Here is a 15,685-nt window from a genome sequence, read left to right on the forward strand (position 1 = left end):
TTCATCACGCAACGAAAATATTGTGTCGCATGTAGCTCCAATATCTATATTTTTGCCAGCTTTATTGTAAATATAATCCTTGCAATGAACATATAAGTCACCAAAGGCGCTTAAGTATGAATTTTAATCATATGTATTTGTTAATATTTATAGCATTCAGAAAAATACGAGGTTTTTAATATAAAGTAAGTATGTATGCACTGTGCTGCTTGCGTAGTTTTGTGCTGTTCTTTCATTTGTCTTGTTTGCGATTTTATGTTATATGTCTTTGGCGTTTACCCAGTGCCATTAAACCGGGTTTATGTTCAAACTTTTTGCTACTGAGCTTGTTTTTGTAGCTTTTCGCATAAATATTGGCCGGAAAGTTTTGATACTGTGTTTACATAACACCACGTACACAAAAGATATTTAAAGAATTTCAGCACAATGAAGATTAATTTATATTTCTAAAGGTTTCGGAATAATACGACGAATGATGGATAAATGGGAAGTTTATTATCATAACTTTGAAGCGGCTTAAGAAGCAGTTTGCATTACAAACGACGCTAACATTTGGCGCTTTGGCGTTGCATATAATGTATGCAATAACATTTATAATTAACTATATTACATATAATTCTTGACTAAGGATTAACTAGGTAACCATATAATGATATATATTAAGCTGTATTATAATTTATCAACGTAAGTTATGGAAACCTTGCACAGAGTTTTTGCTGGCATCTTTTTATCATCAGGGTTATTGACGCGGTATTTTGAAAACTAGCTAGTATTCAAGCATCATGCATCAGTCAGTTGTAACCACGACTCCCACCCCATTTCCGGGAAATAGTAGAGACTTTGACTTTCGGTCCAGCCAAGCCCGGGTAAACCCCTCCCCTGTGGGGACGAACTACTGGTAAAAACCACCGCATTCAGCCGGCACTGCGGGTTCACCTGGAAGGTAAAAAGATGGCCCATTACCTCTGGGCGTGGTTACAACTGACTGGTGCCTTACTATATTTAAGACCAGTGTTCATGTTTTAGAATTTAGAATTTGTTAATATCAAAGTGTTCCGTGAGACGCTACATGAGTTACCATAGCAAAAGTTTTCTCCATGACTAAAAAAGAATTCTACTTAAAATAAGCCATTAAACGTCATGAACAATGTATTTACTTATACGCCAACAATATATTTCATGCTTTAACACAACTTTAAAAAAATATATCTTAGGTTTAAGTTCAAAAATGACAATATATTTGGTGTTCTTCGATCATTGTTAGCACGGAAACGTCGTCTTCGTAACTGAAGTAACTACACTATTTAAAATCGTCACGCATACGATTATTATCACGAAGATGGCATTTTCTCTCATTAATGTTTATATTCCGACAACAACCTACGACTGGCAAAAAGTTGTCTCTTGTTCTAAATTATATAACGTAATTCTACAATAGGGCGATGTTTTGACAAGATAGTTTTCAGATTCAAATTGTTCTTTAATCTATTATTAACACACTTACGCTGAGAGCTTACAGCAGTGTACCATTCGTTCAAAACCAAATTAGTTATTATCTGCTTTACACGTTTTTGTAACCATGTTTTGTCTGTTTTTTCGTGACTTTGACAAACATCAAAAAGTCCAAATGTTATCAAAATATTTTTTCCTATTTATAATATATATAAAGTCATAAGAACTTACATTTGCAGAATATGCCATTATATACTAACATTAACCGTTTATAACAAGTCCAGTTATTGACGAATATGAGTCTATATCTTATGACAAGGGCCTGACAACCGCTGTACCATATATCATACACTCTTTAAGTAGTGTATTCTGATGTATCGTAAGTATATATCCTAAATCTCGAATCTACTAATGAAATTATTTAGAGGTAAGTACATGGCGGAGCCGGGCTGCTGCGTCATTATTTGCCCGAGAGTCTCTAGTGGCCTTTGTGCGTCATATCTTTTTCTTAACAAAAATGGTTAAAAGCGATACGTTAGTTTATTTATCTTATAACATTTAAACCATTTTAAAGGTGTGTGTGTCTGTGTGTGTGTGTGTGTGTGTGTGTGTGTGTGTGTGTGTCTTGAGCAACCCACTCGTTCTCTCCTCGTTAGGTTAGACATGCCACCAAAAGGTTTTCTAAGTATTAAATAAAAACCGCAAGAAATAAATAAAATACAAAAACATAGACTTTTGAGGCACAAGCGTTTGCTTCCAACAGCTGTAAAGAATGTACAATTTTCAAAATTCGAAACAAAGGCAAAAGTAACATCTGAGAAATTATTATACATGACGGACACTGCAACTTCTTCATACCACCTTTCGGGTTGTTTTTAAGAATTTTGCTTTCAGTGCTGCAATATTGTATTTCACGCATGATTATATAGTCGATGGCTATTGTTGAAATAAAATACACTTACACTAAAATCAACTTATATCATTTAATCCTAAACCTTTTCAGCGATAACATTCTAAAACGATGAATAGAATTTTTTTTTATTTTTTTCTAAAACTAAGTATACCGTTGCCATTTCTTCCGTGCCCTGTTTTCTATTTTGACATGACTCACGAATGTCTCAGCAGTAGAGGCTAAACAAGATATGCAAAGTGAGGGCCTTAAACCCTCATGAATACTGATTTATAAAAAAGTTTTGCATTCATATAAGATAAAAATTTACAAAATGCACATTTTACATAGTTACTGTATAAGATACAAGCCATTTTTATTTTATTATTATTTGTTTAGTTATATGGATTTGCATATGCACGTTTTCAGATTATAGTTTTATATTGTTAAGGATTCACCGATGCAATAAGTATCTATTTACATATATTTGTTAACACCATTACATACACATGAATACTCAAGAAAGGAAAATTGTATACCCATGCGTTTGCTATTAACGGCTCAAATTCTTCAGGCATTCGCACAGATATCATTTTACTAATGAGCCATACTCTATGACAGACCGCCATGTGTATATGAGTAAGATGATGAAGGGTCATTCTTACTGATATCATTGTGTATATTGTGAGAATTGTAAGACAAAAATTACACTTTCGATATGTTTTATGCTGAGCCACGTGTTCAAAAGTATTTATTAAAGTACTGTTGTTGAACTCTCGTACACGGGAATAGAAATAACAAAAATAATCCTTTATTATTTACTCAAACAGGGTATTTTTACCTTGAGCCCGAACACGACACGTTCGTAGTTGTGCTGATGTTGCAATTCTTGTTTATTCACAAAGAGGAAGTTACCCACATCATCTTTTGAAGGACTAACCGTAGGTATATTGATAGTTGATGTAATTCTAAAGAAATTCAAGTATCTTCGGACTATCCAGTCGCAGATATTTAAAGGATTTCGTCATCTTTCTTTATCCGCTCTGTCAGACGGAAAGCCATTACTTTACAAAACAAATCAAATTACCTATCGATCAAATGAAATATTCCGCTTGAATAAAACCTGTAATGAATGACAAGCTGTTTTATTTGGAAGCTCAAAAGCAAGCATACTTTAGCAATAACAGGAAAATCCATATTAGCATTTTCAAGCATCCAAATTTAAAGAATTGATGAACTCTGTACATGTTATTGCATTCTTTGTTAAAATTCATGTCACTGAGTTAAATTTATCTCGTTATTGAATAAATTTGCTCATTCTGTTGATATGTAAACAAAAAGTTAAATTAATTTTTTGACATCAAAATGCTTTCAGAACCGTCGCAAATTTCTAAACCATATTCCATCATACATCAACAATTTACATGGAGTTTTGACATATGCAGTGAATAAAAAATACTGGGCGTCATAAGGTCAATAAACATCAACGCACGCGCCTTTTTGTTATAAATTTACAAAAATGCGTTTTTCTGTCATATATTTACGATGGTACGCATAAAAAATATCAATCATGCTATAACGGTCCGGATAGAAAAAATCCGTCCCTCGGGCATGCTGTTTAGCCTCAGCATGCCTCGTTGCCTGGCAATGCAGGTGCGCTTGAATTGGATACCTCTATCCGAACAGGAAGCACAGGACATATTTTATTACTCTCGATTCCGTTGTCTTTTGCGGGGATCGATCCCATGAACTATGCATTGAGAGGGTCGTACACAACTCTCACTCTTAACCTCTATATGAATAATGTCACAATAGTATTTTAATAATACAGCTACAGGTCAGGCCATGAAACGGTTCATATCTACATAAAAATAACTACAGGACACAAAGGTCAACCTTATCTGAGAGTAGATTTAAAATCTGATACCTTTTTTAGCCTTAAATAAAGCAATCATCAATTTACATGAATGCTAATAAACTTATTTTTTCACAAGTTTAATATAGTAAATGTAGTTAGACAATTGTAAAGGAATATGATCAGGATATAACAACATATAAAACCACAAAGATCATATATATATATCAAAGTAACTGACAATATACGATATAAAGGGATATGTACTAAATGGTGTTAGAAGTTCTGGAAATATGGAACGCCTAATCTACGTAAAGTATTTTTTTGAAGAGCTCTTCATTTCAATTGAGAACCTCTTTTAATGATTTGAAGTGGTCTGTAAATAAGAAGTGCTTTCATCATGTATGTATTGATAGCAATAATGTAATTGTTCTACTCACATATTAAATAAGCGCTCTTCAACTCGAGTTAAATTATTGAGGGCAAAAACAGATCTTTTTCTAGCTCCAATTCTAACAAATCCGTTCTTATTCATCATTCATAAAAAAACATTTCTTATATTTACTAATGAGCTCCTTAATTTCAATTATTGAGAGCATTTATTCGACTTAATTTCAAACAACGCAATACACAATAATGATTTGTAGATATCTTCAATTGAATGATCGGAGTTCAGTAGTTGATTTGGAGATACATCAAATTCAACCGAGGAGCTTCACAAATTGTTAATTTAGAAATATGTTTAATTCAATTGTAGCGCTATGTAATGAAATGAAGAAAACTCTTATTCAATTGATGCTATCATTAATTCGATTTGAGCTCTTTTTAGTCGAATTTTAAATGTCAATAATTATTTGAAGACCTCCTCAAATATTTGAGATTAAGTAGTTTTGGCCTTCCATATGGGATGGTAGCAAAAGATGACATGTAGTATGAACACATTTAACAGAGCCAGCATAAGTGTTACCTTATACTGATTGAAAATATGATTGTAATGCAAAGTTGTAATCTGTGGTTCAGTATCGTATTTTTCAAATATTTTTTTAAACTATAAGAATGTTTCCATCCTCTATTTGTCAAGATATTTAAGACCAAGCTTCAATAATTTGACCACAAATACACTATTGATTGATTCTCCCTAGTTATCAGACATAATGCAACGTGCTAATTATTTTTCCGATTTCCATTCAGACAACAGTTCCTGCAATTAATATCATACATCTTCCATGTTAAACCAAGAAACTTGGAAATGAAGAACAGATGACAATTACTAACAGCCAGGTTTAGAACAGCTGTCAGTCATAATATGCATTAAGATCATTCTGTAGATGCGAGAGGTCTTAACTTCGCTCATGTTTGAATCATCGTTATTATCCAATTACTGTATTTAGTGCATACAAACAAAGTTAAACCACCACCAGAACGGCACTACATATCCTTTTTACCATTATTCTAGGGAATTGCTATTATTCAAGTACATATTTCGTCATTTAAACATTTCTTTAAAATTTCGTTAACTTAAATTAAGTTCAATTACTGTAAGCAAAATCAATACCAATGAATGTTTCCGAATCGTGAAAACATAATAAATAAACTACAAAATGAATGTGGAATGACTTCTAGGAGCCGCTAGAATTAATATTTCCTGATCTACAATGGCACTCCAGTTGGATCCGCGTTTACCCATCGGCGGGTTCCCAAGCACGCTCAACGTTGGTACCATTAACGTGGTGCTTTTCCAACGTTGACTGCTGTTGCTCCTTACATTCATATTGCTCAAATTTCTGTTCCTGGAATGTTGACGTCCAAACCCTGCCGGGGTCGAGGACGGAGAGCGTGGGGCTGGCATTTGTGACGGTGCCGGAATTAGTTGTTGTGCCGTCCAGCTGTTCGTTCCGTTATTTACACTATCACACTGTGTGCTTTCAGTGCTCCGATCTGGACTAATGTATAAAGTATATGAAAAGCGCTTGGCCTTTTGGTTCAATTGCGCGTTATGAAAGTAAAAAGCAATACACAGAAATAGAAAAATGCCAACAGCGGCTGAGGGTCCGGCAATTATGATTGCTATAGGAAGCTTCTTCTAAGGCTCCTTTATAAAGTCGTTTTCTGAAAGTGGTGGGCTTTTCACAATTTTGTTCTTTAAAACACGGGTCGAATTAAACACTAAATACCTTATAATACTGCCATCTGTTAAATTAGCATCAGGCGATGTGAAATTTCAAATCAGTTCACCTGTTTTGTTTATGGCTGTGGTGTCGTTTTTGGTATCAACATAGTGTTCAGTGACCTAAGAAAGGCAGTTTTTGTTTGTAATCGGGTTTAAATCTTTATTACTTTCAATCGCTAACTGGCAACACTTATATTTATCAGTTATAAAATAAAACACAAGTGATAATAAACTAAGTTTCATTCTTCAGAAATTTGAACACGATTGAGATATCCGAACAGCAAAGTTGAATAGTTGCACCATCTCACTTTCAGTTATATTACACAATGAAATATGTTATTTTAGTGGCACAGTTTTATTCATTGCGAGATTTTAATAGAATAGCCAAACCAGACTGGTAGATCCTAATGGGAAACAGCTACCGATTAATTGACACCAAAGCATCCTGGTTAAATTAATTGCTTTGACCGGTAATCATTATCGTAATTTGCATCTCGGGCAAACCGTCTATCTCAAGATAGAGTCAATGCAACGTTATTGTAAGTTATCTAGTTTGTTAATCACAGACGCATTTAGTTTACATTCCACGACTAGATCCAACAACGAAACGAGTCCTTTGCAGTTATACTCAATCACAATGAAAGTCACTGAATAGAAAAAATCTATGATAGTTGTGATCGAAAACATAGTTCCTGTTGAAAATATTCTCCGATAATACTCTCGGAAATGTCTCGGCTCAGTCACAAATATGTATACTATTTTAGTTTTGATACCACATCAGACCCCTGTGGAGAGTGACAAAACACTATGTCAACTTCAACTTTAGAACTGCAGTAACAAGAAGCAATAATACACACAGTTTGTCTACTTGTAGCCACTGTTTTGTTTAGTTTCTTCTGAAAATAAGATATACGACAGTTATACAGCATCCAGATGGTTAATAAACAAAGAATCAATAAACCACGGTATGGAATATAAACATTTACGAACATTACGTCAATGAAATTGCACATATTATCAAGTACATACGGAGATTCTGAAAATAATCTGTGAATAGTTATATTAAATAAGAGAGTAATAAACTGTTCTAAAATAAGTTCTCAGTTTTAAAAATGCAAACATACATACATCAATTAATATTTACATCCTTCAAAACATGTTAACTCTATTTTCAATGTTGTAATGCCGTGAAAATCTTCTGAAATTTCACTAAAAATATGTTATGCTATTCCAAGCTGTGTTCTGCTCTTAATCCCATCACTCTCTCTCTCTCTCTCTCTCTCTCTCTCTCTCTCTCTCTCTCTCTCTCTGATAGTTTTCTATTTCATTGCATTTTTAAAGCAGCGCTCTAATGGAATTATAGGCCCAAGGCAATAAGGAAAACTATTGAGCAGATATAGCAGGACAATAAGTTACATAAGTTTAACACAACCATATGATTTTTTATCAATGCGGTTGCTGTTATATCAAATGTATTAAGATTCTGATCAGTGAATCAGAATCCATATAAACTAAGGTAAAGTAGTTTCATATAAAAATCCGTGTTAGAAAGTTCTTCCGTCGATAAAGTTAAAGGATTGCCAAGGTATGAAACAAAATGCTCAATCACTTCTGAATCCATCCGCCAACAGTTCATCATCATATTATGGACGTATCATTTAAGGCCACACTGATGTTTTGTTTGTTGAATTTACCGTACCAATTCTTTAGGACATGCAAAAGATTTAAGCGACCGCTCTTATTTTCACCTCTCCCTCCTAGAACTGTCAAAATTACACATCCTTGTGGAACCATTCTGCACTTCACAAGGCAAAACATGTGATATGTCTCTGACAACTTCCGGAAGACAATTATATAGGATGAATATAAGTCTCGATTTTCCTTAAACTCACACGTGTAAGGGAGAATAAAGTTACAATTGTTTAGAATTATGATTCTTGTTGTTGCCTATATTGTAATCAAGGGTGTAGCTACCACCCGCGTCTGTTTTAAGCGATGCTTTAATTATATTTCGCTACCTCGCTCCAATTTTTCTCGGCAAAGATCCGACGATCAACACATTTTATGTGTATGGTCTTACTTAGCATCAGGCACTAGCTCCAATATACTCGTATATTGATGATATAAGGATCGATATTATTGTAAACCGTGTGTTGTCATGTTTTATTGTTTGTCAGTTGCTTGGGTTACATTTCAACAATGTGTCACTTTACAAGATTCGTGAAGGAATTTTTCAGTTTCCCTTACATTTTGTATTTTGTGATTAAAAATATTAGATAAGTGCTATTTCAAAAACACTTGAAGTCCGAACAGACTTTAAATACCAGAATTTATCTCGAGTGTCTCCTTGACATTTGTTGTCACAACTCGGAACTAACAAATTACCAGTCAAAATATTGTTGCATGGATTTCATCCTAATGCTTCGTATTAAACGTTGTTTGCCTTTTGAAACAAAGGTTCCAAAAAAATCCGCCCATGAGTTTAACTGTACTCAAGATGTAACTAAATGACTCTTCAAATCTTTGAACACAGGCGTCGTTACTTTTGATAACTTCACAATGATTATTGATTGCTACCACAATAGGGTATACAGTTGTACGAGCCAAATCTAAATCTAAACGACAAAAAAACATAATAATAAATATTTGAAAGTGAAGAGGCAAATCTTAATGCCTGATAAATGTTTGAACACATTTCAGATTACAAACATTGATATTTTGCAAATCATCAATCATAACAAAGTCATTAAGTTACAATAAATAATAAGAGCATTTTAATAACGACATGTTTAATATTAATACACAGTTACAAAAACATTATCAGAAAATATATAACAATGCAAACGTCATCAACAAACCAAAGTAACTGACAATATTCGTGATGAAGCTATATGCACTTAATACTGTTAGACGTTCTGGAATGGTTGGATAAATTGAAGGAGTATTATGAACACATTTAACTGCTTGCCGTCTATTAACAGGTGGTTAAAACAGAATTCTCTGTCTGTATTCAACAATTAAATTTTGTCTGTACTAATTGTTAGAATATATGTTGTTCTCTTTGTTGATAAACACATAGTAAAAAAAAACTTTTGGCAAGTGTCCATAATGTTTTATCTGCAATGTAGTATTGTACATATACCAGTTAACAAACAGCATAGGTAATTTTATCCTCTATGTTCTAGATATTTCAGGCCAAGCCTCAAATATCGTGAACTGACCACAAATCCACTATTCATATTGAATTGATTTAGGGAAATTGGCTCGTTTTGCTCAATTTATCAGATAAGTTGCAATGTGCTGATTTTGTTCCCCGATTCAGACAAGCATTTCCACAATTATTCTCATACAATCACCATGCTCAACCGAAATACATAAACATGACGAACGGATAACAATTCCTGTTTAAAAACCATGTTTAAACACCTGTCAAATACAATAGGTAGTACAATCTGTTGATTCCAAAAATCCTTATCTACTGTCATGTTTGAACCATCGTTCCCTTCCAAATATTTCAACGTGGTGCTTTATTCAGTGAAAACACACGAAACTAAAATGCTTTGTTCCTTATTTTATGTATGGGTATTATTCATAGGGTATATCACGGCAAGACGTTTTTTCCGATGATCTGTATCATGTCGCATTTGGTGTTAACGCGTATCTGTCGAAACCACGTAGCTATCAAGAAGGATACATGTTTATACACCGAACAAGACGTCATGCAGGTCGTCGGAAAAGGCGCCGTTTCGTGAAATTCCTTAATTAAAATAATGCTTCCTTTCATTATTTTCATGATCAATTGTTCATGTCTAAAATTTAACAATCATAACTGCATTTATATTTTACATAAAATTTCCCGGTTAAGATGTCATAAATCAATCGCAGTAATGTTTAAAGCAAGTTGTTGAATATAAGCACAAATAAGGAACATTCGAAATACAGAAGATTTCTGAAACAATATGTGATTTAATAGTACGTTTATTTAGAAATAAAACTTGAATAAACATCCGTCTGTAAAATGTAGCACTCAACACAAGCTACTATGCTGAAACAGATTTGGAAAACTATAGTATCATTATACAGATCATTTTCAATACGGCGTGCTGTATTTTCTCTGCTGCATATGTAAAGATAAATTGTTATGCATTTTATATAATAAATGTACATACTTCTTCATTTAATCATTTCTATCGTGATCATTTTCACATACCGTTATAAATAATAAAAAAAATGTCACCGTTATGTCTTAATTCTAATATATGAGTTAATCATCTCTTCCAAATACCACTTATAATGTGCTATTAAATCACTTCCATCTTCATGACTACTTATCAACAAAAACTACAAAATAAAAGCGGAATGACGTCTAGCGGCTGACATTTCCTCATCTGCAAGGACACTCAAGTTGGACCCGCGTTTAATCAATGGACGGTTTCCCGGTACATTCAATGTCGGCACCGTTAACGTATTTTTGCGACATTGACTGCTGTTACTCCTTACGCTCATGTTGCTTAAATTGCCGTTCTGTTCGTTTCGTTATTCACGCTTTCACTTTTTGTGCTTTCAATACTCTGATCTGGACGTATGTACATGGTATTAAAAAGACGCTTGGCATTTTGGTTCAGCTGTGCGTTATGGACGTAATAAGCAATGCACAGAAATAGAAAAATACTGAAACGGCTGCGGGTGCGGCACTTATAATTGTTATAGGTAGCTCCTTCTTAGATTCCTTTATAAAGTCGTTTTCAGAAAGTGGTTGACTTTTTACAATTTTGTTCGGTAGTAAACCGGTCGAATTAACCACTAAATAACTAATAGTACTGCCAAAATCTGTTAAATTAACACCACGCAATGTAATATTTAACATAATTTCACCTGTCATATTGGCTATTGATATATTGTCGTTATAAACATTTGTTTGGTCCAGTGAAGTAAAAATCGCAGTTTTTATCCGAGCTAGCATCCACATTACATTCATTGGAAACCGACCACAACTTTATATATTCATTAAGAAAACACGAGCGATATAAGAATATAAGAAGAAACAAACTGAGTTTTGTTCTTCAGAAATTAGCACTCGACTGAGATTTCACAAACCGCAAAGTTGGACATTACACTTTCGCACTATCAGCACAATGAAATCAGCTAATTTAGTGGCAAAGTTTGATTCAATGCGTGTTTTTAATGAAACAGCCAGACCAGGCTCGAAGACCCTTATGGGATACAGCTAGAGATTAAGGCATTCTGGTTAAATATCGTTTTGAACGGTAGTCATTATCTTAATGTGCACCTCGGGCAATTCGTCTAGCTCAAGAACGAGTCAACAACGTTTTTATCTTCTCACATTGATTGTCAGTAAATGACAATTTGGAAGAAACTTTAAAAATCGATCGTTCAAGGTAAAATACCTGTCTATAAACGCATCGTTATCATCAGTTATGCATTTTGTAAAACACATGCGCATTTAGTTTAGTTTACATTCCACGAGCAGATCCAAAGACGTCACGAGTCCTTTGCAATTATACTTCTATCTTAATCACAGTGAATCACTGGATATAAAAGTTATTATAAAATATTATGGAAACTATTGTTCCTGTTGAAGATACCCTCCGATAATAATGTCCTCGTAAATATCTCGGCTTGTTTCAAACAGGTATGCCATGCATGTGTTATTTCCAAGTCGGAGACCCATGTGGCGATCGATAAAATACTATGTCAACTTCAACTTTAGAACATCCCAGTAACAAGCCAAAAAATTTAACACGTGCGTCTAAAGGTAGCCACTGTTTTCAATTCTGAAGTCATAAAAAGTTTATACATATTAAAAATAAAAATATATTAAACATGTTTTTGAACATTTTCTTACTTTTATAATGCAAACATATACACCAATTAATACTCACATCCTCTATGCTGAAATGCTTCAAAACGTATCCGAAAACACACTTCAAATATAATATGCAATTTTTAGCTGTGGTCTGCGCTTAATCTTACCTCGATCTCATTTCTCTTTGATAGTTACCATCAAACTGCTATGAATTGCATGTTCAAAGCAACGCTCTGTTTTTCACACAACTCTTTTTGGAATGAATGCAGCAACGAATGTAGAAACATATAGATAGCAGATACTATAACTACATTGTAGGTATTTAAGTGTAGCACAATCATATCAAAATTAATATCAATGTTCCTTTTGTAATTTCAAATAAATGTAAATTTGTATGAGTAAATTAGAAACCATTATATAAAGGTTTTTTAAATAGATGTTTGGACTTGATTTAGGTGAATTAAATGCAGTTTAACTCATCTACTGGAAGTCTTCGTGAACCAGAACCAAGACCTATTTTAATGCAAAGCTTCAAAGAAGCGGCAAATGTTTAAAAACATGATTGAAAGGAAGCAGATGTAGTTCAGCAGCATAATAGGTTTGAGGTCTGGTCACCACACGACCTTGACCAATTACTAACTGACGTCAGGTTAGGTTGCGGGTTATTTTAAGGGATCTTACAAAGTGTGAGTCCTTAAGAAGTAAGCGTTTTTCAAATATTGATAGAAAACTGCGAATTTTTATATTACGGTCACATGGACCTTGACCTATGGTCCACTGACCTCAAATATAATAGCAATAGGATTTATGTGCTGGTCATGCACAACCTGCCAACAAAGTTTGAGGTCCCTGGGCGAAAGCGTTCTTCAGCTATTGATAGGAAACCGTTTTTCAGCTTAAGGTCACCAACAACTTGACCTTTGGTCCATTGACCTTAAAATAATATCGCCATCTGCTGGTCATGACCGATCATTTACAAAGTTTGAGGTCTCTGAGCCAAATCTTTCTCAGACATTGAATGCTGACCGAACGAAGAAGTAATTCGTTTAAACATGTTTTTTAAACAAACTAACTAAATTTTTCCTGTTATTTTTGTAAACTAGTTCAATTAAAAGATAGATAATTTATTTGGGGAGAAGTCAGGTAATACGACAAGACTATGCTTATTGCATATTCGGGTACGTACATTTCCTGCATTAAATAATTAATACATGTTATGAACTGTTATTGAACTTTAAAATTTACCCATTTATTCATACCAGGTTATTTGAAAAACACAAAACATCATCCGTTTTTTTTTTCTGAGCTTTGATAAGTCAGGTCCTAAGATTCGTAAACCAAGCTATAATAAACTGTAACCAACGACTTTAGGGCCAAGATGTTAAGTACCAATTAAAGGTGTACAAGAGTTTGTGGTAGCGGTATAACACCTAGGTTGTTTTGCATCTTGATGTTTCTTTTTTCTTTTATCAGTTTAAACAAGTTTTTGTTCATAAAGGTAGTTTTATCAAACATTTTTTTAGACAGTGATGATTGCTGGTCCATTTTGATCACGTGACCTTCCATGGTACAAAATTGACACTAATTTAATACTGCCAAGGCGTTTCCAAGAGACTTCAATAAAAGCAGTCTAGCCAATATGACAATCGCAATGTACGATAACTTATTACGCTGTCATAGAGTTTCTTTCTATTCAAAGTTTCACATCACGGGAAGTGCTTAAAAATCACACATAAACAAAACAATGCAGGTATGAAGTTGCTTCAAATAAAATACCGTGTTTTAACGGTTCTTACGTCGATGAAGTCATAAAGATGGTTATCCGATCACTTATCGACAAAACTATTTTAATGCGTGGGTAGTCTGTTTGTAGTGTTTGTAATTATGTATGTTCTGTGAATACGTTTGTGTCTGTAGTTCATCGTCGTTTGGGCCCTTGTATTTTACCTTTTAAAAGAGTTTATAATGTTCGAATACTGGGCTTGTCTCTGTATTATTGTAAAGGTATCCAACTGAATGGTATAATACTTCTAAATCCATCTGCCATGATAGTATTATCTGGTTGTTTGTTCGTTGGATTAACCACACCAATGCGTTACCCTCCTAAAAATGTCATACAATTATATCCTTGTATAGTAGTTTTGCATTAAAAATCGCCAAACATTATCATCATGCATCAGAAAACTTCCGCAAAACTGAAACACTTATAATAAAGGAATAGTTAGTGTAGTATTTCCTTTAATTCACACATGTAAGGGAGTGCACAGTAACTCTTGTTCAGAATAATCATTCTAATTGTTGATTTTATAGTAATAAAGAGTTAAGTGACCAATTGCTCCTGTTTTACACAAAATGAAATTATTGTACTTTTCATTAAATATCGCTCACTCGTCCAATTTGTCTGTACAAAGATCTTGCGATCAATACCCGAAATGATTCTGCTTACTGTTTCAAAGCGTACATTGATAAAATATGAATTGATAATGCTGTCAACTAGTTGTTGTCTTTATTTTATTTTTTGCCTGTTATTTGATTTTAATTTCAACATTGTGTTACTAAAAAAATATTGTGAGTATTTGTGCAGATGCCCTTGTATTTATGAGATAAGTGTTATTATTTCAAAGACAGTTGACGTCGAAATATTATTTTATTTCCAGAACGTTTCTCGAGTGTCCCCTTAACATTTGTTGCAACAACTCGAACCTAACAAACTTTATTTTAATGATTCGTCTTTAATGGTGCGTGACAGTAGCTGTGTTCCACATATTATCATAACCTAGAAGTCAAGAATACATTATATGTGTAAGTGTCTCTGACCGTATAATTTTAATCAATATACACATTGGAAAATTAACAATATTTGTTAAAACTTCCCCCGTGGCTCCTTTTGTTCAGTTTTGATAAAATGATGAACAAATGATTTTCGATGAGCATTTAGTCATAAACAAAAATAAAACTTCGTTTGAACTATTTATTGAAAACAGATTCTTTAGCAACTCATTTTCATGAGACCAGTTTATTAAAAAAGGCTCTTCGTTATCACAAAGGGATGCAACATGTACCTTTTTAGGACATGATAATGATGTAACATGTAACTTCTTAGGACATGTCAATGATGTTTCTATGAGAACAAAAGCAATGTTAAAAATACCCAGTAGGTTTCGTTTCGAAACAAATGTTCATAATAAATCCGCACTCAAGCTGAACTGTTCTACATGTGTAACTAAATGACTATGTTTTTTACACAGGCGCCATTTTTTGCTTTAATTACATCTCAACTTTAATTAAAGTGAAGAGGTAAATCTACATGCCTAAGGATATGTTTGAGTATAATTCAGAAAAGAATCAGATACCAAACATTTCATAAAATAACAATTAATTATAAGACAAATTATTAATACGACATGCTTAATATTGAAATATATCTATAAACCGCTACAAAGAAGCACGATCAGACATATATTACAAACGTAAAAGTCATCAACAGACCGA

This window comes from Mya arenaria, chromosome 13 (genome assembly GCF_026914265.1).
Source record: "Mya arenaria isolate MELC-2E11 chromosome 13, ASM2691426v1".
Taxonomy (NCBI): domain Eukaryota; kingdom Metazoa; phylum Mollusca; class Bivalvia; order Myida; family Myidae; genus Mya; species Mya arenaria.